This window comes from Panulirus ornatus, chromosome 45 (assembly GCF_036320965.1).
Source record: "Panulirus ornatus isolate Po-2019 chromosome 45, ASM3632096v1, whole genome shotgun sequence".
In the NCBI taxonomy this organism is placed as follows: domain Eukaryota; kingdom Metazoa; phylum Arthropoda; class Malacostraca; order Decapoda; family Palinuridae; genus Panulirus; species Panulirus ornatus.
The window spans coordinates 3,861,956-3,888,182 of record NC_092268.1 but is presented as its reverse complement, the minus strand read 5'-3'; the positions used below and the strand labels follow the sequence as shown (position 1 = coordinate 3,888,182).

The window sequence follows — 26,227 nt, the reverse complement described above, 5'->3', positions numbered from 1 at the left end:
AGGGTGTGTATAGACGTAAACCTACACAACGGAGGGTCTGTATAGACGTAAACCAACACAACGGAGAGTGTGTATAGACGTAAACTAACACAACGGAGGGTGTGTATAGACGTAAACCAACACAACGGAGGGTGTGTATAGACGTAAACCAACACAACGGAGGGTGTGTATAGACGTAAACCAACATAACGGAGAGTGTGTATAGACGTAAACTAACACAACGGAGGGTGTGTATAGACGTAAACCTACACAACGGAGGGTGTGTATAGACGTAAACCTACACAACGGAGGGTGTTTATTGACGTAAACCAACACAACGGAGGGTGTGTATAGACGTAAACCTACACAACGGAGGGTGTGTATAGACGTAAACCTACACAACGGAGGGTGTGTATAGACGTAAACCAACACAACGGAAGGCTGGTATAGACGTAAACCTACACAACGGAGGGTGTGTATAGACGTAAACCAACACAACGGAGCGTCGGTATAGACGTAAACCAACACAACGGAGCGTCGGTATAGACGTAAACCAACACAACGGAAGGCTGGTATAGACGTAAACCTACACAACGGAGGGTGTGTATAGACGTAAACCAACACAACGGAGCGTCGGTATAGACGTAAACCAACACCACGGAGGGTGTGTATAGACGTAAACCAACACAACGGAGGGTGTGTATAGACGTAAACCTACACAACGGAGCGTTGGTATAGACGTAAACCAATACAACGGAAGGCTGGTATAGACGTAAACCTACACAACGGAGCGTCGGTATAGACGTAAACCCACACAACGGAGGGTGTGTATAGACGTAAACCAACACAACGGAAGGCTGGTATAGACGTAAACCTACACAACGGAGCGTTGGTATAGACGTAAACCAATACAACGGAAGGCTGGTATAGACGTAAACCTACACAACGGAGCGTCGGTCGAGACGTAAACCTAACTCAAAGGAACGGCGGGACAAAAGTAAACCTACTTAACGGAGGTTCTGTTGCGGCAGTAAACCACGAGAGAACCAGAAGGACGGGCAGAGAGAGCCATTGGCCATAGCGCTCGTCCACACAATACGACAAGAAACGAAAGGGAAAGTCACCCAACCGCATCACAGATTCCCCCACACCCCCACACCCCACACCCCACACCCCACACCCCACACCCACACACCCACACCACGTGACAACATTTTCTTCTCTCTACAACTTTGTGACCAACACAACAACAACAACAACAACAACAATATCGACGTACCATACGCCAAGTTGTATCTCTATGTATACAACAATATACAATAATATATATATATATATATATATATATATATATATATATATATATATATATATATATATATATATATTCTTATGAGTCCACGGGGGAAAATAAAACAGGATAAGTTGCCAAGTGCACTTTCGTGTCATAATCACATCATCAGGGGAGACACAAGATAGAAATACAAGTCAGTTGATATACATCGAAGAGACGAAGCTAGGACGCCATTTGGTAAACATGTGATTGTCCAAGACATACAAAGAGCGTTTATAAACTTATCATTTTACAAATTCTATCAACAATAAAGTTATCTAATTTGTATAGACCATCACTAATATTATGATTATAATTTTTTGTGCATTTAATACTGGAAGATTCAGTGATATTTCTATTGGTAATAGAGTTAGAGTTAATAACTGAGATGGCATTACTCCAGTCAATACAATGATCATAGTTTTTAACGTGATTAAACAAGGCATTTGATTCTTGTCTCGTTCTTATACTATATTTATGTTGCTTAAGTCTGACATCAAGATCCTTACCAGTTTGACCAACATAAAATTTATCACAATTTCCACATGGCACTTTATAGATGCATCCAGGAGAATTTTCTGTTGAATTCCTGATTAAGATATTCTTTATAGTATTACTGTTGCTGAAGGCAATATTTACATTAAAGGATATATATATATATATATATATATATATATATATATATATATATATATATATATATATATATATATATATATATATATATCAGATTATAAATGTTTCGTTCGAAATGTTGGCTTGACCTTTGACCAGATATTTTAGGGTCAGGCCAAAGTTCAGGTCATCATACCTAAGGGTCGTACGGTCGTGTGTTCAAGGGTCGTACCGTCGTGTGTTCAAGGGTCGTACCGTCGTGTGTTCAAGGATCGTACCGTCGTGTGTTCAAGGGTCGTACCGTCGTGTGTTCAAGGGTCGTACCGTCGTGTGTTCAAGGGTCGTACCGTCGTGTGTTCAAGGGTCGTACCGTCGTGTGTTCAAGGGTCGTGCCGTCGTGTGTTCAAGGGTCGTACGGTCGTGTGTTCAAGGGTCGTAGCGTCGTGTGTTCAAGGGTCGTACCGTTGTGTTCAAGGGTCGTACCGTCGTGTGTTCAAGAGTCGTACCGTCGTGTTCAAGGGTCGTCCCGTCGTGTTCAAGCGCATCATACAGCGACGGTCTATCACCACTGCATGATGTATCATACATCATACAGGGAACAACCGGGCCACAGTGTGTGTGTGTGTGTGTGGTGTGAACACATCTTTCAAACAGCGAACACACACACAGAAACACACACACACACACACACGCTCATGCAAATGTTATGATGTACATCAAAGTCTTGAAGATATGCCAGCTGTACACGCTTATCTCTCTCTCTCTCTCTCTCTCTCTCTCTCTCTCTCTCTCTCTCTCTCTCTCTCTCTCTCTCTCTCTAGCATTCTACTTACACTTAAGACCCATGCCCAAAAAATAAACCTACTAGTTTTAAATCAAGCAAAGAACAAAGCCAACATGAGGAGAGAGAGAGAGAGAGAGAGAGAGAGAGAGAGAGAGAGAGAGAGAGAGAGAGAGAGAGAGAGAGAGAGAGAGAGAGAGAGAGAAGCGTTGAACATGTTCTCGTTTGTGAACAACATTAGAAGCAGCGCAGAAAACATACATCATACACATATGAATAATACATACACTATCTTACATGTGTGGCAAGAAGATGGTAATTACCATACTCTTGCCCCACACACACATACATACATACATACATACATACACACACATACATACATACATACATACATACATACATACATACATAGAGACATACATACATACATACATGCATACATACATACAGAGGACATATTTCATGGTACAGAGAAAGACACACAAGATAAAATACTGAACTACATAGTATTAAAACCGTGTAGCTGTTGGTGTGTTTACGACTTGCTGAGATGATAAACATGTGTGTGGCTACCACTTCTCCCGGCAACCAACAACCCTGGCAACCCAAACTCCTGGCAACCAACAACCCTGGCAACCAACAACCCGGCAACCAACAATCCTGTCAACCACCAGCCCTGTCAACCAACAACCCTGTCAACCAACAACCCTGTCAACCAACAACCCTGGCAACCAACAACCCTGGCAACCGACAACCCTGTCAACCAACAACCCTTTCAACCAACAACCCTGTCAACCAACAACCCTGTCAACCAACAACCCTGGCAACCAGCATCCCTGTCAACCAACAACCCTGGCAACCAACAACCCTGGCAACCACCAGCCCTGGCAACCAACAACCCTGTCAACCAACAACCCTGTCAACCAACAACCCTGTCAACCAACAACCCTGGCAACCAACAACCCTGTCAACCAACAACCCTGGCAACCAACAACCCTGTCAACCAACAACCCTGGCAACCATCAACCCTGTCAACCAACAACCCTGGCAACCAACAACCCTGTCAACCAACAACCCTGTCAACCATCAACCCTGTCAACCATCAACCCTGGCAACCAACAACCCTGTCAACCAACAACCCTGTCAACCACCAACCCTGTCAACCATCAACCCTGTCAACCATCAACCCTGGCAACCAACAACCCTGGCAACCAACAACCCTGTCAACCACCAACCCTGTCAACCAACAACCCTGTCAACCATCAACCCTGTCAACCATCAACCCTGGCAACCAACAACCCTGTCAACCATCAACCCTGTCAACCAACAACCCTGTCAACCATCAACCCTGTCAACCAACAACCCTGGCAACCAACAACCCTGTCAACCATCAACCCTGTCAACCATCAACCCTGTCAACCATCAACCCTGTCAACCATCAACCCTGGCAACCAACAACCCTGGCAACCGACAACCCTGTCAACCAACAACCCTGTCAACCATCAACCCTGTCAACCATCAACCCTGGCAACCAACAACCCTGTCAACCAACAACCCTGTCAACCACCAACCCTGTCAACCAACAACCCTGGCAACCAACAACCCTGTCAACCAACAACCCTGTCAACCAACACCGCTGGCCTATGCCAACCCCACACAAACCCCCCGAAACCACCAAACTCTAGTGGCCAACCGGACACGGGCCAATTTGGACCAGAACAGCTGGGCAAGACACAGTGGTTTGTGGTGGCGGACGCAGCAGCAGCAGCAGCAGCAGCATTAACAACCAGCCAACCAACCAGCCAACCAAGCAGCCGGCCGGCCAGCCAGCCAGCCGGGGGGCCCCCCGCGCCCCCCCCAGCACAACAACACACCCGCTGTGAGAAGTATATATCATTTTTAAGACCAGACACAAGACGTCGCCCATGTGTGTATGTGTGTGTGTGTGTCTGTGTGTGTGTGTGTGTGTGTGTGTGTGTGTGTGTGTGTGTGTGTGTCTGTGTGTGCAGGGGGGGCGGGACGAGCCATAACCCAGCATCATACACCCTACAACCATAATGCTATGGCACTCAACACGCCCCCTTAAGGGCCGGAACTGGGCATAATTAGCTCTCTCTCTCTCTCTCTCTCTCTCTCTCTCTCTCTCTCTCTCTCTCTCTCTCTCTCTCTCTCTCTCTCTGCCAAGAAAAACACACAAAAACAAAAGACACGAGAGAGAGAGAGAGAGAGAGAGAGAGAGAGAGAGCCGCTATTGAGACAGCACGGTGACTAACCCCCCCCCCACACACCACCACCACCATAACATAACACAGATATAAACGTAATTAATTAATCCCACAGACAAGATTACTGTATCACTAGAACAAAAGTTGTTTATTAAACAAATCTTGACAATTAATTTGATCACAGTCGGTCATTACGTGTGGCGCTGAGTGAAAGCCACGGACACGACACAGTGGACAACCATAAGATAACCTTTATCTAAGACACAGTGGACAACCATAAGATATAGACACAGTGGACAACCATAAGATTAACTCTATCTCAGACACAGTGGACAACCATAAGATGAACTCTATCCCAGACACAGCGACCAACAGTGCCAATTCACAGAATCAAAGAGAATATGAGGCATATGTGAAGGTGATAAAGTTGATCAAACATGTCAGGAAAATGAAGGACATGAATGTGTAACATGATGAGTCAGACTGGACACTAGTGAATAAAAAATGGATGGTAAACATTATAGACGAAGCAGAGAGGAATTCATTGTTATAAAAGCAAATATAAACATATAAACATTGAAAAACAGTACAAAACTGATGATATAAACACAAAGGAAAGAATGAATGAATGAAAAAAGAGAAACACAGATGAACAAGAACAAAACAAGTTAGAAAATTATGAAGATAATAACACAGGTGGAAGAGGACATGAACAATGATGGGGGAAATAAATGAAACGCAACTCAAGATATATATATATATATATATATATATATATATATATATATATATATATATATATATATATATATATCTTTTTTTTTTCTTAATTTTCCAAAAGAAGGAACAGAGAAGGGGGCCAGGTGAGGATATTCCCTCAAGGGCCCAGTTCTCTGTTCTTAACGCTACCTCGCTAACGCGGGAAATGGCGAATAGTTTGAAAGAAAGTTTTGAAAGAAAATATATATATATATATATATATATATATATATATATATATATATATATATATATATATATATATATATATATATATATAATGTAAATTGATGATATAAATCAGTGTGTGGTGTGTGTATATGGGGAGGGAGGTGTTTGAGGCAGTTTGGACGAGTGTGTGTGGAGACACATTATGTGGGTTCGTTGATATGCCCGACACTACCGCCATCTGTCATCCGTAAGCGGAAGCGTGACTTGACTACTCATACACTCGACCTCAAGTTGCCTCTCTTACTAACTCCCTCCTTACAAGACGTAAACATATGAACTTGTCGTCTTCCTGCCTCTATCTATCTACTTTTATATATATATATATATATATATATATATATATATATATATATATATATATATATATATATATATATATATATATATGTTTACCAAATGGCGTCCTAGCTTCGTCTCTTCGATGTATATCAAGTGACTGTTATATTTCTCTCTTGTGTCTCAACTGATGATGTGATTATTACACGAAAGTGCACTTGGGAACTTTTCGTGTTTCATTTTCCCCCGTGGACTCATAGGAATATATATATATATATATATATATATATATATATATATATATATATATATATATATATATGGGAGCGGGGGGCTGGAAATCCTCCCCTCTCATTTTTTGAATTTTCCAAAAGAAGGAACAGAGAAGGGGGCCAGGTGAGGATATTTCCTTAAAGGCCCAGTCCTCTGTTCTTAACGCTACCTCGCTAATGCGGGAAATGGCGAATAGTATGAAAGAAAAAGAATATATATATATATATATATATATATATATATATATATATATATATATATATATATATATTATTCTGCGCATAATATGCACCAATGTTTACTTTATCCATAATTGCCTGAATAATGTATATTCAAAACGGGAAAATACTTTCTTGTTACGAGGTGTAATATGGTTAGCGTTGCTGACCATGACGCATTCACGGGCCCTCGCCTGGCATAGGTTCGAATCCCGGTTGCGGCAATCGGTCCACAGTCAACCCAGCTGTTCATCCTCCTCCCCAAGGGAGTGGTTGGTAAAATAAGTACCCGGCGTTAATGGGATGGTGTTGATTAGGGCCCCGGGTGTACTTAGCGTGTTAGTTAAATATATAAATGATAAATAATATGAATTACTTTGGAAACTGGGGAGAGGATGGGTGGTGTAAGGTTCTCCCCACACACATATACTCCCACACGGGGAGTTATCATGTGACGACCAGGGTCTACAACCACAGCCAGGGTCTACCACCACCACAACCACAGCCAGGGTCTACCACCACCACAACCACAGCCAGGGTCTACCACCACAACCACAGCCAGGGTCTACCACCACCACAACCACAGCCAGGGTCTACCACCACAACCACAACCAGGGTCTACCACCACAACCAGGGTCTACCACCACAACCACAGCCAGGGTCTACCACCACAACCACAGCCAGGGTCTACCACCACAACCACAGCCAGGGTCTACCACCACCACAACCACAGCCAGGGTCTACCACCACAACCACAACCAGGGTCTACCACCACAACCAGGGTCTACCACCACAACCACAGCCAGGGTCTACCACCACAACCACAGCCAGGGTCTACCACCACAACCACAGCCAGGGTCCACCACCACAACCACAGCCAGGGTCTACCACCACAACCACAGCCAGGGTCTACCACTACAACCACAGCCAGGGTCTACCACCACAACCACAGCCAGGGTCTACCACCACAACCACAGCCAGGGTCTACCACCACAACCACAGCCAGGGTCTACCACCACCACAACCACAGCCAGGGTCTACCACCACAACCACAGCCAGGGTCTACCACCACAACCACAGCCAGGGTCTACCACCACAACCACAGCCAGTGACCACAACCACAGCCAGGGTCTACCACAGCCAGTGACCACCACCACAGCCAGGCCTGGTCGAGCGTCAACCATCAGTTAGAACTGGTAGGTAGGTAGGTAGGGGGGGGGGGGGGGGACCCCACTAGTGAACTTGACAACCCACATAATTAACGACCCCAACCAGCGATATATCTCACACACAACACAACAACTTGCCTTATGTTCTACAACAACAACAACAACAACAACAACATTTTGATAGCTTCCATCCAGACCATAGGCCTCTCTCTCTCTCCCTCTTTCTCTCCCTCTCTCTCTCTTCCTTCTGTTCTACAACAACAACAACAACAACAACAACAACAACAACATTTTGATAGCTTCCATCCCGACCATAGGCCTCTCTCTCTCCCTCTTTCTCTCCCTCTCTCTCTCTTCCTTCTACTTACAGTGATGGGCCACGGCTGGAACACTCCATCACCCTTCCTTCCCCCACTTCCATCTCGATGTTTATGTTCGTTCTTGTTATCAGGCTAGAGTATGGCACGCTCCCTCCTTCTAGCACCCATCTTGATGGTCCTTCCCGCTGTGGCTACCATGATGGACTGAAAAACCAGCCCTCTCTACTCGTTGCTTCGCCTCCATCTAGCTATTACGAACGTGAGACACGCTTCCCTTCCTTCTAGCTATTGTAAGAGCAAGGACCAACTCCCTCCCTCTCTCTACCATGAGGGAATGGGGACTTGCTTCCATCTCGATAGCTGCCTTTATTTTTCCATCACCCTAACATGATGTAGGGAAACAGAACTCCCTCTCTCTCCCCCCCCAATCATGATGGGGTGGGGGAAGGGGGTGGGGTGTGGGTCGGTCCTCCTTCTACTTAACCATCACCACAACCTTTCCATCTAGCTAGGAGCTGCCTACTGTGGTTGTGCAATGACGTGTTTACGACATCCGGGTCTCTTTGTGCTCGCTGAGGTTGTTGAATTAATTGTTTCATTTCTTGTTCTGTGTGAGTCAAGCTTGGGGAGAGGGGAGGAGAGGGGTGGGGAGGGGAGGGGAGGAAGATGGCTCTCTCTCTCTCTCTCTCTCTCTCTCTCTCTCTCTCTCTCTCTCTCTCTCTCTCTCTCTCTCTCCTCCACATCGGGTGTTGACCCTGCTTTGCTCTCCCAGCCTGTGTGGGGGAGTTCGTTATCTCCCCAGCCTGTGTGTGCGGGGGGGGGGAATACTTGACTCCCCAGGCTGTTCAGGGAAAGGCGAATGACTCCCCAGGATTTTTATGGGTAGCTAAATGTCTCCCTTACATGTGTAGGGACATGACTGTCTCCCCAGCTTGTGGAAGGGGGGAGCTAGTTGTCTCCCCAGCTTGTGGGGGGGAGCTAGTTGTCTCCCCAGCTTGTGGGGGGGAGCTAGTTGTCTCCCCAGCCTATGTGTGTGGGGAGGGGGATATACTTGTCTCCCCAAGCTTTTTATGGGTAGCTAAAATGTCTCCCTTACATGTGTGGGGACATGATTGTCTCCCCAGCTTGTGTGTGGGGAGCTAGCTGTCTCCCCAGCCTGGGTAGGAATGGGGTGATGACCGCTGGGGAAGACAGGGGGAGGTCAACACTCCGAAACGTAAGGAAAGAAAGAGAGGTTACAATGATCATTACGACCACACTGTGATCATTACGACCACAAACTGATCATTACGACCACACTGTGATCATTACGACCACACAATGATCATTACGACCACACTGTGATCATTACGACCACACTGTGATCATTACGACCACACAATGATCATTACGACCACACAATGATCATTACGACCACATAATGATCATTACGACCACACTGTGATCATTACGACCACACAATGATCATTACGACCACACTGTGATCATTACGACCACACAATGATCATTACGACCACACTGTGATCATTACGACCACATAATGATCATTACGACCACACAATGATCATTACGACCACACAATGATCATTACGACCACACTGTGATCATTACGACCACATAATGATCATTACGACCACACTGTGATCATTACGACCACACAATGATCATTACGACCACATAATGATCATTACGACCACACTGTGATCATTACGACCACACAATGATCATTACGACCACACAATGATCATTACGACCACACAATGATCATTACGACCACACAATGATCATTACGACCACACAATGATCATTACGACCACACAATGATCATTACGACCAAACTGTGATCATTACGACCACACAATGATCATTACGACCACACAATGATCATTACGATCACACAATGATCATTACGACCACACAATGATCATTACGACCACACAATGATCATTACGACCACACAATGATCATTACGACCACACAATGATCATTACGACCACACACTGATCATTACGACCACACAATGATCATTACGACCACACTGTGATCATTACGACCACACTGTGATCATTATGACCACACTGTGATCATTACGACCACACACTGATCATTACGACCACACTGTGATCATTACGACCACACAATGATCATTACGACCACATAATGATCATTACGACCACACACTGATCATTACGACCACACTGTGATCATTACGACCACACAATGATCATTACGACCACACTGTGATCATTATGACCACACAATGATCATTACGACCACACAATGATCATTACGACCACACAATGATCATTACGACCACACAATGATCACTACGACCACACAATGATCATTACGACCATACAATGATCATTACGACCACACAATGATCATTACGACCACACAATGATCATTACGACCACACAATGATCATTACGACCACACAATGATCATTACGACCACACAATGATCATTACGACCACACAATGATCATTACGACCACACTGTGATCATTACGACCACACTGTGATCATTACGACCACACAATGATCATTACGACGTAGTCGCCCGCTGAACATGTGCTAACTACCCAATGGGGTGGGAAGGTATGAACCCACATCTCGTCATCAGAGAAACAAGCTATATCTGCTGGACAGGGATGCGGGGTCACTACTGGCAGGGTCAAGTGTACGGGGGGTCACTACTGGCAGGGTCAAGTGTACGGGGGTCAGTACTGGCAGGGTCAAGTGTACGGGGGGTCAGACAGGCAGGGTCAAGTGTACGGGGGTCAGTACTGGCAGGGTCAAGTGTACGGGGGGTCAGTACTGGCAGGGTCAAGTGTACGGGGGTCAGTACTGGCAGGGTCAAGTGTACGGGGGGTCAGTACTGGCAGGGTCAAGTGTACGGGGGTCAGTACTGGCAGGGTCAAGTGTACGGGGGGTCAGTACTGGCAGGGTCAAGTGTACGGGGGGTCAGTACTGGCAGGGTCAAGTGTACGGGGGGTCACTACTGGCAGGGTCAAGTGTACGGGGGGTCAGTACTGGCAGGGTCGGGGTGTTGGGTCGCTGTGGGATTCGAGTGTGTGTACCGGCGATGACAAGTACGCCACACAGGAGGGCTCAAGACTTGTGCATCAAGCAAGCAACTGATAAGATAAGATAAGATAAGATAAGATAAGATAAGATAAGATAAGATAATATAATATAAGATAATATAATATAATATAAGATAATATAATATATAATATAAGATAAGATAATATAATATAAGATAATATAATATAATATAAGATAATATAATATATAATATAAGATAATATAATATAATATAATATAATATAATATATAATATAATATAATATAATATAATATAATATAATATAATATAATATAATATAATATATAATATAATATAATATAATATAATATAAGATAATTTAAGATAATATAATATAATATAATATAATATATAATATAAGATAATATAATATAATATAATATAATATAATATATAATATAATATAATATAATATAATATAAGATAATTTAAGATAATATAATATAATATAATATAATATAATATAATATAATATAATATAAATATAATATAATATAAGATAATATAATATAATATAATATATAATATAATATAAGATAATATATGATAAGATAATATAATATAATATAATATAATTTAATATAATATAATATATGATAAGATAAGATAAGATAATATAATATAATATAATATAAGATAAGATGATATAATATATGATAATATAATATAATATAATATAATATAATATAATATAAGGTGAGCACGACAGGGGAGGGGGGGGATTAGCTGGCTCTCCCCCACCAGCATGTGGGGGAGAGGAGGGGGGAGAGGAGGGGGAGAGGAGGGGGGAGACGACTGTTATCTCTCTCTCTCTCTCTCTCTCTCTCTCTCTCTCTCTCTCTCTCTCTCTCTCTCTCTCTCTCTCTCTCTGATCCCTAATTCTAGACTGAAAGCTTCACTAATACAATTTGCGTATGTGCGTATGAGCGTGTGTGTACGCAGGTGCGTAGACACACACACACACACACACACACACACACACACCGTGTTTTCGTACATTTCCATGCGTGTGTTATGAACTTATACTTACATGGTTGTGTTTTGTATTTATACTTACACGGTTAAGTGTGTTATGTACTTATAATTACACGGTTGTGTTGTGTACTTATACTTACACGGTTAAGTGTGTTATGTACTTATAATTACACGGTTGTGTTTTGTACTTATACTTACACGGTTAAGTGTGTTATGTGCTTATACTTACACGGTTAAGTGTGTTATGTACTTATACTTGCATGGTTGTGTTCTGTACTTGTACTTACACGGTTAAGTGTTATTTACTTATACTTACACGGTTAAGTGTGTTATTTACTTATATTTACACCGTTGTGTTATGTACTTATACTTACATGGCTGTGTTTTGTACTTACACAGTTAAGTGTTATGTACTTATACTTACGCGGTTAAGTGTATTATTTACTTACACTTACACGGTTAAGTGTGTTATGTACTTACACGTGTGTTAAGTGAGTTCGTGACTTCATATTTCCTCATATATAAGTAGAGATGTTTGTAGTGACCCAAACCATAAGTGATTTAGGTTGTAATACAAGATTAATAACAACCTGTGAACTACAACTGCTGGATCACATTAACAACAACAACCACAACAACAACAACCACAACAACCACAACAACAACAACAACAACAACCACAACAACAACAACAACAACAACAACCACAACCACAACAACCACAACAACAACAACAACCACAGCAACAACCACAACAACAACAACAACAACAACAACAACAACCACAACCACAACAACAACAACAACAACCACAACAACCACAACAACAACCACAACAACAACAACAACCACAACAACAACAACAACAACAACAACAACAACAACCACAACCACAACAACCACAACAACAACAACAACAACAACAACCACAACAACAACAACAACCACAACCACAACAACCACAACAACAACCACAACCACAACAACCACAACAACAACAACAACCACAACAACAACAACAACCACAACAACAACCACAACCACAACAACAACAACAACCACAACAACAACAACCACAACAACAACCACAACCACAACAACAACAACCACAACAACAACCACAACAACAACCACAACCACAACAACAACAACCACAACAACAACAACCACAACAACAACAACAACCACAACAACCACAACAACAACAACCACAACAACAACCACAACAACAACAACCACAACCACAACAACCACAACAACAACAACAACCACAACAACAACAACCACAACAACAACCACAACCACAACAACAACAACCACAACAACAACAACAACCACAACAACAACCACAACCACAACAACAACAACAACCACAACAACAACAACAACCACAACAACAACCACAACCACAACAACAACCACAACAACAACAACAACCACAACAACAACCACAACAACAACAACCACAACAACAACAACAACCACAGTAACAACCTGTGAACTACAACTGCTGGATCACATTAACCACAACAACAACAACAACCACAACCACAACAACCACAACCTAGTCACAACATGCAGGATCATCTGATGGAGATAACAACTGTTGATGTTTACTGAAGCACATGTTGTGAGTCCATTATCAATGACGTGTGTGTGTGTGTGTGTGTGTTGTATACACACACACACACACACACACACACACACACACACACACAAGTCCCCAAACGCGTAGCCATCGCCACACAAACCCGGCTCTGTGTGTGCACCGAGACGAGAATTTTACAACAAAAAAACCACAACACAATGGCCACAGCTCACTCTCTCTCTCTCTCTCTCTCTCTCTCCCCGAAGCGGGATCTGGGGCTCTCACTCCTCAAACGACTTTGGCCTCCTCATACGAGCAGAAAATGAAGCGTGGGACTCCCACTTCTTCACTCCACACACACACACACACTGAAGGTTTAACATTAAACCACACAGTGAAGGTTTAACATTAAACCACACACTGAAGGTTTGACATTAAACCACACACTGAAGGTTTGACATTAACACATTCACTGAAGGTTTAACATTAACCCACTCACTGAAGGTTTAACATTAAACCACACACTGAAGGTTTGACATTAAACCACACACTGAAGGTTTGACATTAAACCACACACTGAAGGTTTGACATTAACACACTCACTGAAGGTTTAACATTAAACCACACACTGAAGGTTTGACATTAACACATTCACTGAAGGTTTAACATTAACACACTCACTGAAGGTTTAACATTAAACCACACACTGAAGGTTTGACATTAACACATTCACTGAAGGTTTAACATTAACCCACACACTGAAGGTTTAACATTAACCCACTCACTGAAGGTTTAACATTAACCCACTCACTGAAGGTTTAACATTAAACCACACAGTGAAGGTTTAACATTAACCCACATGTTAATTTCCCCTCATAATGACCACTGTGAAAATATTATAATTAACGCAGAGACAACTTGGTCTCGCGTGCGCGCGCGCGCCCCCCTGACTGATGATCACGTGACGCGTTTACAACCACCTGGTCAAGACGGTACAACCACCTGGTCACAACCACCTGGTCACGACGGTACAACCACCTGGTCACGACCACCTGGTCAAGACGGTACAACCACCTGGTCAAGACGGTACAACCACCTGGTCACGACGGTACAACCACCTGGTCACGACGGTACAACCACCTGGTCACAACCACCTGGTCACGACGGTACAATCACCTGGTCACGACGGTACAACCACCTGGTCACAACCACCTGGTCAAGACGGTACAACCACCTGGTCACGACGGTACAACCACCTGGTCACAACCACCTGGTCACGACGGTACAACCACCTGGTCACGACGGTACAACCACCTGGTCAAGACGGTACAACCACCTGGTCAAGACGGTACAACCACCTGGTCACGACGGAGTGACCTCTGACCTGACATGTAACAACCACTGGGGACGGTGACCCATCATGACCCTTGCCTCCACGTAACGATCTAACAGGTAGTTCACGTCCTGGAACCACCTAGTGACCCCTGACCTCCCCTGGGGGAATGATATCTTGGCGGGGGTCGGTCACGTGGGTAGGATGGTGACCTGACCTGTGAGTGGGCTGGGGTCAGGTCAGGTCAGGTCAGGTCAGGTCCTGATGACCTGGGTGACCAGTGCTGGGGAAGGCTTGGCAAGCGGTCAACCCGCCACGTGTTTACCACCCCCCACACTCCCCTCCCCTCCCCCTCCACAAGGAGGGGAGAGGGGAGGGGAGAGGGGAGAGGGGAGGGAAAAATGACATTTCCTTCATGTGTTGACCGTGGTGTTCCTCCCCATCTCCCCAGCTGTCCTCCTCCCCAACATTTCCTCCCCACCACCAGACCCACGTCACCCCTCCCCTCCCCCCCACCTCCTCCTCAAAACAGCAAAACTCTTCAAGGAAATGGAGGTGTCTGGCGCCTTCCTCCCGTCCGTCCAGTGAACACCCCTCACCCCAGCCCCGTCGTGGGAGAGGAGGGGAGAGGGGAGAGGGGGAGAGAGGTCATCTATAACCGGTGAGGTCAACCCCGGCGTGATGGGTCACGTCGCAACCACGCCAGGTCATCATGTGTGTGTGTGTGTGTGTGTGTGTGTGTGTGTGTGTGTGTGTGTGTGTGTGTGTGTGTGTGTGTGTGTGTGTGTGTGTGTGTGTGTGTGTGTGTGTGCGCTACACGTGGAGGGATAGTACATCGTGTACATGTACACCAGAAGCACATGTGCTCCCTACAGGAGCACAGAGCACTATATATATATATATATATATATATATATATATATATATATATATATATATATATATATATATATATTTATATATATGATGTGATTATTACACGAAAGTGCACTTGTGAACTTTTCGTGTTTCATTTTCCACGTGGACTCATAGGAATATATATATATATATATATATATATATATATATATATATATATATATATATACACACACATCATGACAACCTAACTAACCTATGATCATGACCCTTGACCCCCACATGACCTGGGTTGCCCTGGTCTTCCTCCATGATTCCACAAACAAACCACGACAGAAAACGAGTCGTGTTCACGAAGGCAGACGAGCGGTTGTGCGCACGCGCCCGCCAGGCTCTGACTACAGTTACATGTGAACTGGTGGTTCCCTCCCTCGTTATCAAGGGAGGGTAGGGAGGGGGGGGGGTGAGGCAAGATGTTATCATGAACCACCCCTAACTAACTAACTAACTAACTAACTAACTAACTAACTAACTAACTAACAACATCATAATTGCGTGGGTACAGCAGGCTACCCACCACCAGCCAACAGGGAGAGACGCCCTTAATAACGCTAAGATAATAGAGATAACGAGGGGGTTGGCAAGATGGTGTTGCCTCACGAGATAAGGGAACGCCCACGAACAACAGAGGATAGTAATTAACCCTCATCATAATGACCTTTCCAATCATAGCCTCCACTCCACTAACCTACTATTATATATATATATATATATATATATATATATATATATATATATATATATATATATATATATATATATATATACATGAAGTGAGCAGGTTTGAACCGGAGAATATGTTATATATGCGAGTAAGAAGGGAGGAGGATGAGTGGTTGCCAGCGAAGGCAGGTATGCGTTAAACTAGTCGATGTCACCATGACTGTTTAATCTCTTCATGGATGTGGTTACGAGGAAGGCAAATGGAAGGGTCTCGCAGGTGTCCAAAGATGAACTCCAGATGCTGGTGTCTATGTTTAGGATGGCATGTAAAAGAAGTTTGAGAGCAATTGTAAGGAAAAGGAACTGAAAATAAGGGCAGGAAAGCGGCTATGACAGATTGGACTGAGCTAAAGTTTACATGGAGAGAACCCGGAGAAACTGGGGTGCTTTCGGTACTAAGGAGTGGACGTGAAAGCTGGAGCGAGTCATAGGGTGGGTAAGGGGGCTATGATCTTGGGTAACACTGCGAGTCATAAGGTGGGTAAGGGGGCTATGATCCTGGGTAACATTACGAGTCATAAGGTGGGTAAGGGGGCTATGATCCTGGGTAACATTACGAGTCATAAGGTGGGTAAGGGGGCTATGATCCTGGGTAACATTACGAGTCATAAGGTGGGTAAGGGGGCTATGATCTTGGGTAACACTGCGAGTCATAAGGTGGGTAAGGGGGCTATGATCCTGGGTAACATTACGAGTCATAGGGTGGGTAAGGGGGCTATGATCCTGGGTAACATTACGAGTCATAGGGTGGGTAAGGGGGCATGTGGCAGGACACTGTCTGTCAGGGGCATAAACATGGGTATATATGAAGGTATATATGAAGGTATATATGAAGGTATATATAGGTATATATGAAGGAAGAAGATGAAGAAAATGGTGGAAATGACATGTTTGGAGGATGGTGTGCGGTGTGTGGGACGAACGACTTCGCTTTGGAATGAGTGTGGAAACCAGGAGACGTGTGGCTGAAAACACATTCTGAGACTTAATGGGTCGTACAGCTGTGCCCAAGATCGTACCGTCGTGTTCAAGGGTCGTGCAGCTGTGATCAAGGATCGTGCCGTCGTGTTCAAGGGTCGTACAGCTGTGATCAAGGGTCGTATCGTCGTGCTCAAGGGTCGTACCGTCGTGTATTCAAGTGTCGTACCGCCGTGCGTTCAAGGGTCGTACTGTCGTGCTCAAGGTTCGTACCGTCGTGTTCAAGGGTCGTACCGTCGTGTGCTCAAGGGTCGTACTGTCGTACGCAGGGGTCGTACCGTCGTGCTCAAGGGTCGTACCGTCGTGTTGTTCAAGGGTCGTACCGTCGTGCTCAAGGGTCGTACCGTCGTGCTCAAGACTACCGTCGTACGCAGGTGTCATACCGTCGCACGCAGGGGTCATACCGTCGTACGCAGGGGTCGTACCGTCGCACGCAGGGGTCATACCGTCGTACGCAGGGGTCGTACCGTCGTACCCAGGGGTCGTACCGTCGTGTAAAGCAATTCCCTGTCATTTCTGTCCCCCGCAGAAGGGGAAGCGCTGGCCAAGTTGACGCGAGCAGCAGACGCGCGTCATAAATTAGTCAACACAAAAATCTGACCAACTTAACCTCGTGTGTGTGTGTGTGTGTGTGTGTGTGTGTGTGTGTGTGTGTGGCGTCCTCATACACACACACACACACACACACACACATACACACACACACATACATCACTATCATATATTGAGCGCAAGATACACCAATATAAACAGTTTATATTATTCGTATATAATAACGCCCGGTTATATGAACGTATACCAATATAAACAGTTTATATTATTCGTATATGATAACGCCCGGTTATATGAACGTATACCAATATAAACAGTTTATATTATTCGTATATGATAACGCCTGGTTATATGAATGTATACCAATATAAACAGTTTATATTATTCGTATATAATAACGCCTGGTTATATGAACGTATAACAATATAAACAGTTTATATTATTCGTATATAATAACGCCTGGTTATATGAACGTATACCAATATAAACAGTTTATATTATTCGTTTACAATAACGCCTGGTTATATGAACGTATAACAATAGAAACAGTTTATATTATTCGTATATGATAACGCCTGGTTATATGAATGTATAACAATATAAAGTTTATATTATTCGTATATGATAACGCCTGGTTATATGAACGTATAACAATATAAACAGTTTATATTATTCGTATATGATAACGCCTGGTTATATGAACGTATAACAATATAAACAGTTTATATTATTCGTATATGATAACGCCTGGTTATATGAACGTATCTATCATGTAATGGTTATATCAATAATATATCAATAATATAACACGGCTCATCATATCAATGGTCATGTCTCACTATATACATATATTTTTTTCAATTGTAAACACATGTAAACATGTGTTTACAATGTTTACAGTGTTTACGGTGTTTACAGAGGTTGTTTGTTCTTGTATTTGTGTTTACTTACAACTTTTCTCAAGACTTATTTATGTGAAAGATGGATAGTGAACAACCTCGGTTCTCTCCCCACCCCAGCTCGTCGGGGAGAAAACCTCCTGGATATCTCCCCACCACAAGCCAGGAGGAGCTCCGTCAATTATCTCCCCATACGAAGCCAGGAGATGCCACCCAGATCTCTCCCCAGCACAAGGCAGACAGATCACCCACAGTTCTCTCCCCAGCACAAGGCAGACAGATCACCCACAGTTCTCTCCCCAGCACAAGGCAGACAGATCACCCACAGTTCTCTCCCCAGCACAAGGCAGACAGATCACCCCCAGTTCTCTCCCCAGCACAAGCCAGACAGATCACCCCCAGTTCTCTCCCCAGCACAAGCCAGACAGATCACCCCCAGTTCTCTCCCCAGCACAAGCTAGACAGATCACCCACAGTTCTCTCCCCAGCACAAGGCAGACAGATCACCCACAGTTCTCTCCCCAGCACAAGCCAGACAGATCACCCACAGTTCTCTCCCCAGCACAAGGCAGACAGATCACCCCCAGTTCTCTCCCCAGCACAAGGCAGACAGATCACCCCCAGTTCTCTCCCCAGCACAAGGCAGACAGATCACTCCCAGTTCTCTCCCCAGCACAAGCTAGACAGATCACCCACAGTTCTCTCCCCAGTACAAGCCAGACAGACCACCCACAGTTCTCTCCCCAGCACAAGGCAGACAGATCACCCACAGTTCTCTCCCCAGCACAAGCCAGACAGATCACCCACAGTTCTCTCCCCAGCACAAGGCAGACAGATCACCCCCAGCACAAGCCAGACAGATCACCCACAGTTCTCTCCCCAGCACAAGGCAGACAGATCACCCCCAGTTCTCTCCCCAGCACAAGCCAGACAGATCACCCCAGTTCTCTCCCCAGCACAAGCTAGACAGATCACCCACAGTTCTCTCCCCAGCACAAGGCAGACAGATCACCCACAGTTCTCTCCCCAGCACAAGCCAGACAGATCACCCACAGTTCTCTCCCCAGCACAAGGCAGACAGATCACCCCCAGTTCTCTCCCCAGCACAAGCCAGACAGATCACCCACAGTTCTCTCCCCAGCACAAGGCAGACAGATCACCCCCAGTTCTCTCCCCAGCACAAGCCAGACAGATCACCCACAGTTCTCTCCCCAGCACAAGGCAGACAGACCACCCACAGTTCTCTCCCCAGCACAAGGCAGACAGATCACCCACAGTTCTCTCCCCAGCACAAGCCAGACAGATCACCCACAGTTCTCTCCCCAGCACAAGGCAGACAGACCACCCACAGTTCTCTCCCCAGCACAAGCCAGACAGATCACCCACAGTTCTCTCCCCAGCACCACCACACACCAGTAAGAGCCTCACCCTTGACTTCTCTCTCTCTCTCCCCAGCCAATCAGAAAGGTCCCCTCACTTCTCTCCCCAACCCACTAATAAGCTTTGACGACGACGACGGGGAGAGGGGGGGAGAGGAGGGAGGGGAGGGAGAGGAGGGGGGGAGGCAACAAGTTGGCCAACAATTTGTGTTGCAGGGGAGGGGGGGGAGGGGTCTCTCTCTCTCTCTCTCTCTCTCTCTCTCTCTCTCTCTCTCTCTCTCTCTCTCTCGAGTGTTATGGGGCGGTTGGGGAGTGGTGGGGGGAGTGGGGAGAGGGGGAGTGGGGAGACATCAGGCGCGACCTTCGCTTCCTCTTCATAATTATGAACATTATAACCATCCATGATCTCCCCTCACCCCACCCCACCTACCTCCCCTCTCCCCCTTTCTCCCTCCCCTCCCCACCCCCACCACACAGGATTTCTCTCGAAGTATACACCAACTCCTTGGTTCTCTCCCTACACACACACACACACAGTCCCAGATACCACACAGTGTGGGGGTGTGTGGTGGGGGTGTGGTGGTGTGTGGTGGTGTGTGGTTGGGGTGTGGTGCTGGTATGTGGTGGTGTGTGGTTGGGGTGTGGTGGGGTGTGGTGAGGGTGGTGGTGTGTGGTGGTGGTGTGTGGTTGGGGTGTGGTTGGGGTGTGGTGGGTGTGTGGTGGGGGTGTGTGGTGGTGGTGTGTGGTGGGGGTGTGGTGGTGTGTGGGTGTGTGGTGGTGGTGTGTGGTGGGGGTGTGGTGGTGTGTGGTGGTGGTGTGGTGGGGTGTGGTGGGTGTGTGGTGGGGGTGTGGTGGTGTGTGGGTGTGTGGTGGGGGTGTGGTGGTGTGTGGTGGTTGGGGTGTGGTTGGGGTGTGGTGGGTGTGTGGTGGGGGTGTGGTGGTGTGTGGGTGTGTGGTGGGGGTGTGGTGGTGTGTGGTGGTGGTGTGTGGTGTGTAGTGGGGGTGTGGTGGGGTGTGTGGTGGTGGTGTGTGGTGGTGTGTGGTGGGGGGTGTGTAGTGGGGGTGTGTGGTGGGGGTGTGGTGGTGTGTAGTGGGGGTGAGGTAGGGGTGTGTGGTGGTGGTGTGTGGTGTGGTGTGTGGTGGTGTGTGGTGGTGTGTGGTGGGGTGTGTGGTGGGGGTAGGTAGGTATACATGTAAACTAGTGATGGTGGCTTCCCATTCTTCAAGAGGGGTAGACTGGTAAACCCGTCAAGTCATGGTTTACCGTGTGTGAAGGCGTAAACTTTGACCATCGTAACAAAGAGTCGTACCGTCGTGTGTGAGTGTCGTACCGTCGCGTGCGAGTGTCGTACCGTCGTGTGTGTGTCGTACCGTCGTACCGTCGTGTGCGAGTGTCGTACCGTCGTGTGCGAGTGTCGTACCGTCGTGTGTGTGTCGTACCGTCGTACCGTCGTGTGTGAGTGTCGTACCGTCGCGTGCGAGTGTCGTACCGTCGTGTGTGAGTGTCGTACCGTCGTACCGTCGTGTGCGAGTGTCGTACCGTCGTGTGCGAGTGTCGTACCGTCGTGTGTGAGTGTCGTACCGTCGTACCGTCGTGTGCGAGTGTCGTACCGACGTGTGAGCCATCTTGCTGTACTCACTGTGGCACTCAGCGTCGCACGTCACATTTGTGACGTCACCTTCCTTACTTACGCCGCTCAGCTTTGGAACTCCATGTTTTCCCCATCACCTGATCCTCTCCCCCTTCCTCAATGTCTTTCCCCATCACCCATCACCTGATCCTTCTTTCCCCCCTTCCCACGTCTTTCCCCATCACCCATCACCTGATCCTTCTTTCCCCCCTTCCCATGTCTTTCCCCATCACCCATCACCTGATACCCTCACCATAAACCATCTCTAACAACATGAAAGATCCGGTCCCCCAAGGCAGGCCCTGTACTTCATCATATACATTATCATTCCCCCAAGGCAGGCCCTGTACTTCATCATATACATTATCATTACCCCAAGGCAGGCCCTGTACTTCATCATATACATCATCATTACACCAAGGCAGGCCCTGTACTTCATCATATACATTATCATTACCCCAAGGCAGGCCCTGTACTTCATCATATACATTATCATTACCCCAAGGCAGGCCCTGTACTTCATCATATACATTATCATTACCCCAAGGCAGGCCCTGTACTTCATCATATACATTATCATTACCCCAAGGCAGGCCCTCTACTTCATCATATACATTATCATTACACCAAGGCAGGCCCTCTACTTCATCATACACATTATCATTACACCAAGGCAGGCCCAGTACTTCATCATATACATTATCATTACCCCAAGGCAGGCCCGCTCCTTCATCATATACATTATCATTAACCCAAGGCAGGCCCTGTACTTCATCATATACATTATCATTACACCAAGGCAGGCCCTGTACTTCATCATATACATTATCATTCCCCCAAGGCAGGCCCTGTACTTCATCATATACATTATCATTACCCCAAGGCAGGCCCTGTACTTCATCATATACATCATCATTACACCAAGGCAGGCCCTGTACTTCATCATATACATTATCATTACCCCAAGGCAGGCCCTGTACTTCATCATGTACATCATCATTACACCTCCTGGTCTGGCTTTATTTCTTTGTTTCCTTGTTCCTTCTTCACCAACACCTAGCTTGGATGAGGGCCCCTCCCCAAACTACTGCAATCTTGTATATATATATATATATATATATATATATATATATATATATATATATATATATATATATATATATATATATAAACAAAAAGATATCTTTTTTCCCTGGCTCTTAGACACACTATCTTTAAAGATATCTTTTTTCCTGACTTTTTGACACACTATCTTTAGAGATATCTTTTTTTCCCTGACTTTTAGACACACTATCTTTAAAAATATCTTTTTTCCCTGGCTTTTAGACACACTATCTTTAAAGGTATCTTTTTTCCCTGGCTTTTAGACACACTATCTTTAAAGATATCTTTTTCCCTGGCTTTTAGACACACTATCTTTAAAGGTATCTTTTGTCCCTGGCTTTTAGACACACTATCTTTAAAGATATCTTTTTTCCCTGGCTTTTAAACACACTATCTTTAAAGATATCTTTTTTTCCCTGGCTTTTAGATACACTATCTTTAAAGGTATCTTTTTTCCCCTGGTTCTCAGACACACATCTTTTTTTCCCCGAGTGTAAGTTCTAGAAGCATCGTAAACTGTCTCCAGGTTCCATTATAAACTGTGTCCAGGTTCCATAATGGAAAGTAGGCACAGTTCACTTAACCACTAACTCACAACCCGGAATTAATGGCACAAGGAAGTCAATAATATCTCAGGACAATTCTTCCTCACACACACGCCATTAACTGCCCCTCACACACACGCCACTAACTGCCCCACACACACACACACGCCACTAACTGCCCCACACACACACACGCCACTAACTGCCCGCCCCACACACACACACGCCACTAACTGCCTCACACACACGCCACTAACTGCCCCCCTCACACACACGCCACTAACTGCCCCCACACACACGCCACTAACTGCCCCCCCACACACGCCACTAACTGCCCCCCACACACACGCCACTAACTGCCCCCACACACACACGCCACTAACTGCCCCCCCCCACACACACGCCACTAATTGCCTCACACACACGCCACTAACTGCCCCCCTCACACACACGCCACTAACTGCCTCACACACACACGCCACTAACTGCCTCACACACACGCCACTAATTTCCTCACACACACGCCACTAACTGCCCCCCCCCACACACACGCCACTAACTGCCCCACACACACGCTCCACTCACTGCCTCACACACACGCCACTAACTGCCCCACACACACGCCACTAACTGCCTCACACACTCCACTAACTGCCTCACACACACGCCACTAACTGCCTCACACACACGCCACTAACTGCCTCACACACTCCACTAACTGCTTGTTGTACAGTAACGAGGGCTCACTCCCCCCCCAAACCACCCTGGTGGTGGTGTTCTGGTGGTTAGCGTTGCTGACCATGAGTCACCACGGCGCCAGTCCAGCAGGAGGGGGGTCGGGCCCGCATGGGTTCGAATCCCGGGTTCGGCAGTTGGCGGACGACATCCAACCCAGGTGCTGTGCTTCCCCTCAGGGACCAGTCGATAAATGGGGGCTGGAAATCCTCCCCTCTTTTTTTTTATTTTCCAAAAGAAGGAACAGAGAAGGGAGCCAAGTGAGGATATTCCCTCAAAGGCCCAGTCCTCTGTTCTTAACGCTACCTCGCTAACGCGGGAAATGGCGAGTAGTTTGAAAGATATATATATATATATATATATATATATATATATATATATATATATATATATATATATATATATATATATATTCTTTTTTTTTTTTCTTACTATTCACCATTTCCCGCGTTAGCGAGGTAGCGTTAAGAACAGAGGACTGGGCCTTTGAGGGAATATCCTCACTTGGCTCCCTTCTCTGTTCCTCCTTTTGGAAAACTGGAAATGGAAGGGGAGGATTTCCAGTCCCTCCCCGCTCAGCTCCCTCCCCCTTTTAGTCGCCTTCTACGACACGCAGGGAATACATGCCACAATATTAATAATATATGACATAAATAAAATTTGAAGACAATTAATAATGAAAATATATTTTCAATGGTGTGTGTGTATATATATATGGTGTGGTACTCACCATGTTAGAGGCATCAGAGGGTGTGGTACTCACTATGTTAGAGGCATCAGAGGGTGTGGTACTCACTATGTGAGGCATCAGAGGGTAAGGTACTAACCATGTGAGAGGCATTACAGGGTGTGGTACTCACCATGTGAGAGGCATCAGAGGGTGTGGTACTCACCATGTGAGAGGCATCAGAGGGTGTGGTACTCACCATGTGAGAGGCATCAGAGGGTGTGGTACTCACCATGTGAGGCATCACAGATTGTGGTACTGACCATGTGAGAGGCATTACAGGGTGTGGTACTCACCATGTGAGGCATCACAGATTGTGGTACTCACCATGTGAGAGGCATTACAGGGTGTGGTACTCACCATGTGAGGCATCAGAGGGTGTGGTACTCACCATGTGAGGCATCACAGGGTGTGGTACTCACCATGTGAGAGGCATCACAGGGTGTGGTACTCACCATGTGAGAGGCATCAGAGCGTGTGGTACTCACCATGTGAGGCATCACAGAGTGTGGTACTGACCATGTGAGAGGCATTACAGGGTGTGGTACTCACCATGTGAGGCATCACAGAGTGTGGTACTGACCATGTGAGAGGCATTACAGGGTGTGGTACTCACCATGTGAGGCATCACAGAGTGTGGTACTCACCATGAGAGGCATCACAGGGTGTGGTACTCACCATGTGAGGCATCACAGGGTGTGGTACTCACCATGTGAGGCATTACAGGGTGTGGTACTCACCATGTGAGGCATCACAGGGTGTGGTACTCACCATGTGAAGCATTACAGGGTGTGGTACTCACCATGAGAGGCATCAGAGGGTGTGGTACTCACCATGTGAAGCATTA

General features: G+C 45.8%; 1 protein-coding gene across 2 annotated transcripts in view; it reads right to left on the bottom strand.

Moving 5' to 3' along the window:
* Nucleotides 1-26,227, bottom strand: part of LOC139762836 (lachesin-like) — a 217,368-nt gene that overhangs the window by 145,124 nt on the left and 46,017 nt on the right. The window lies entirely within an intron of this gene.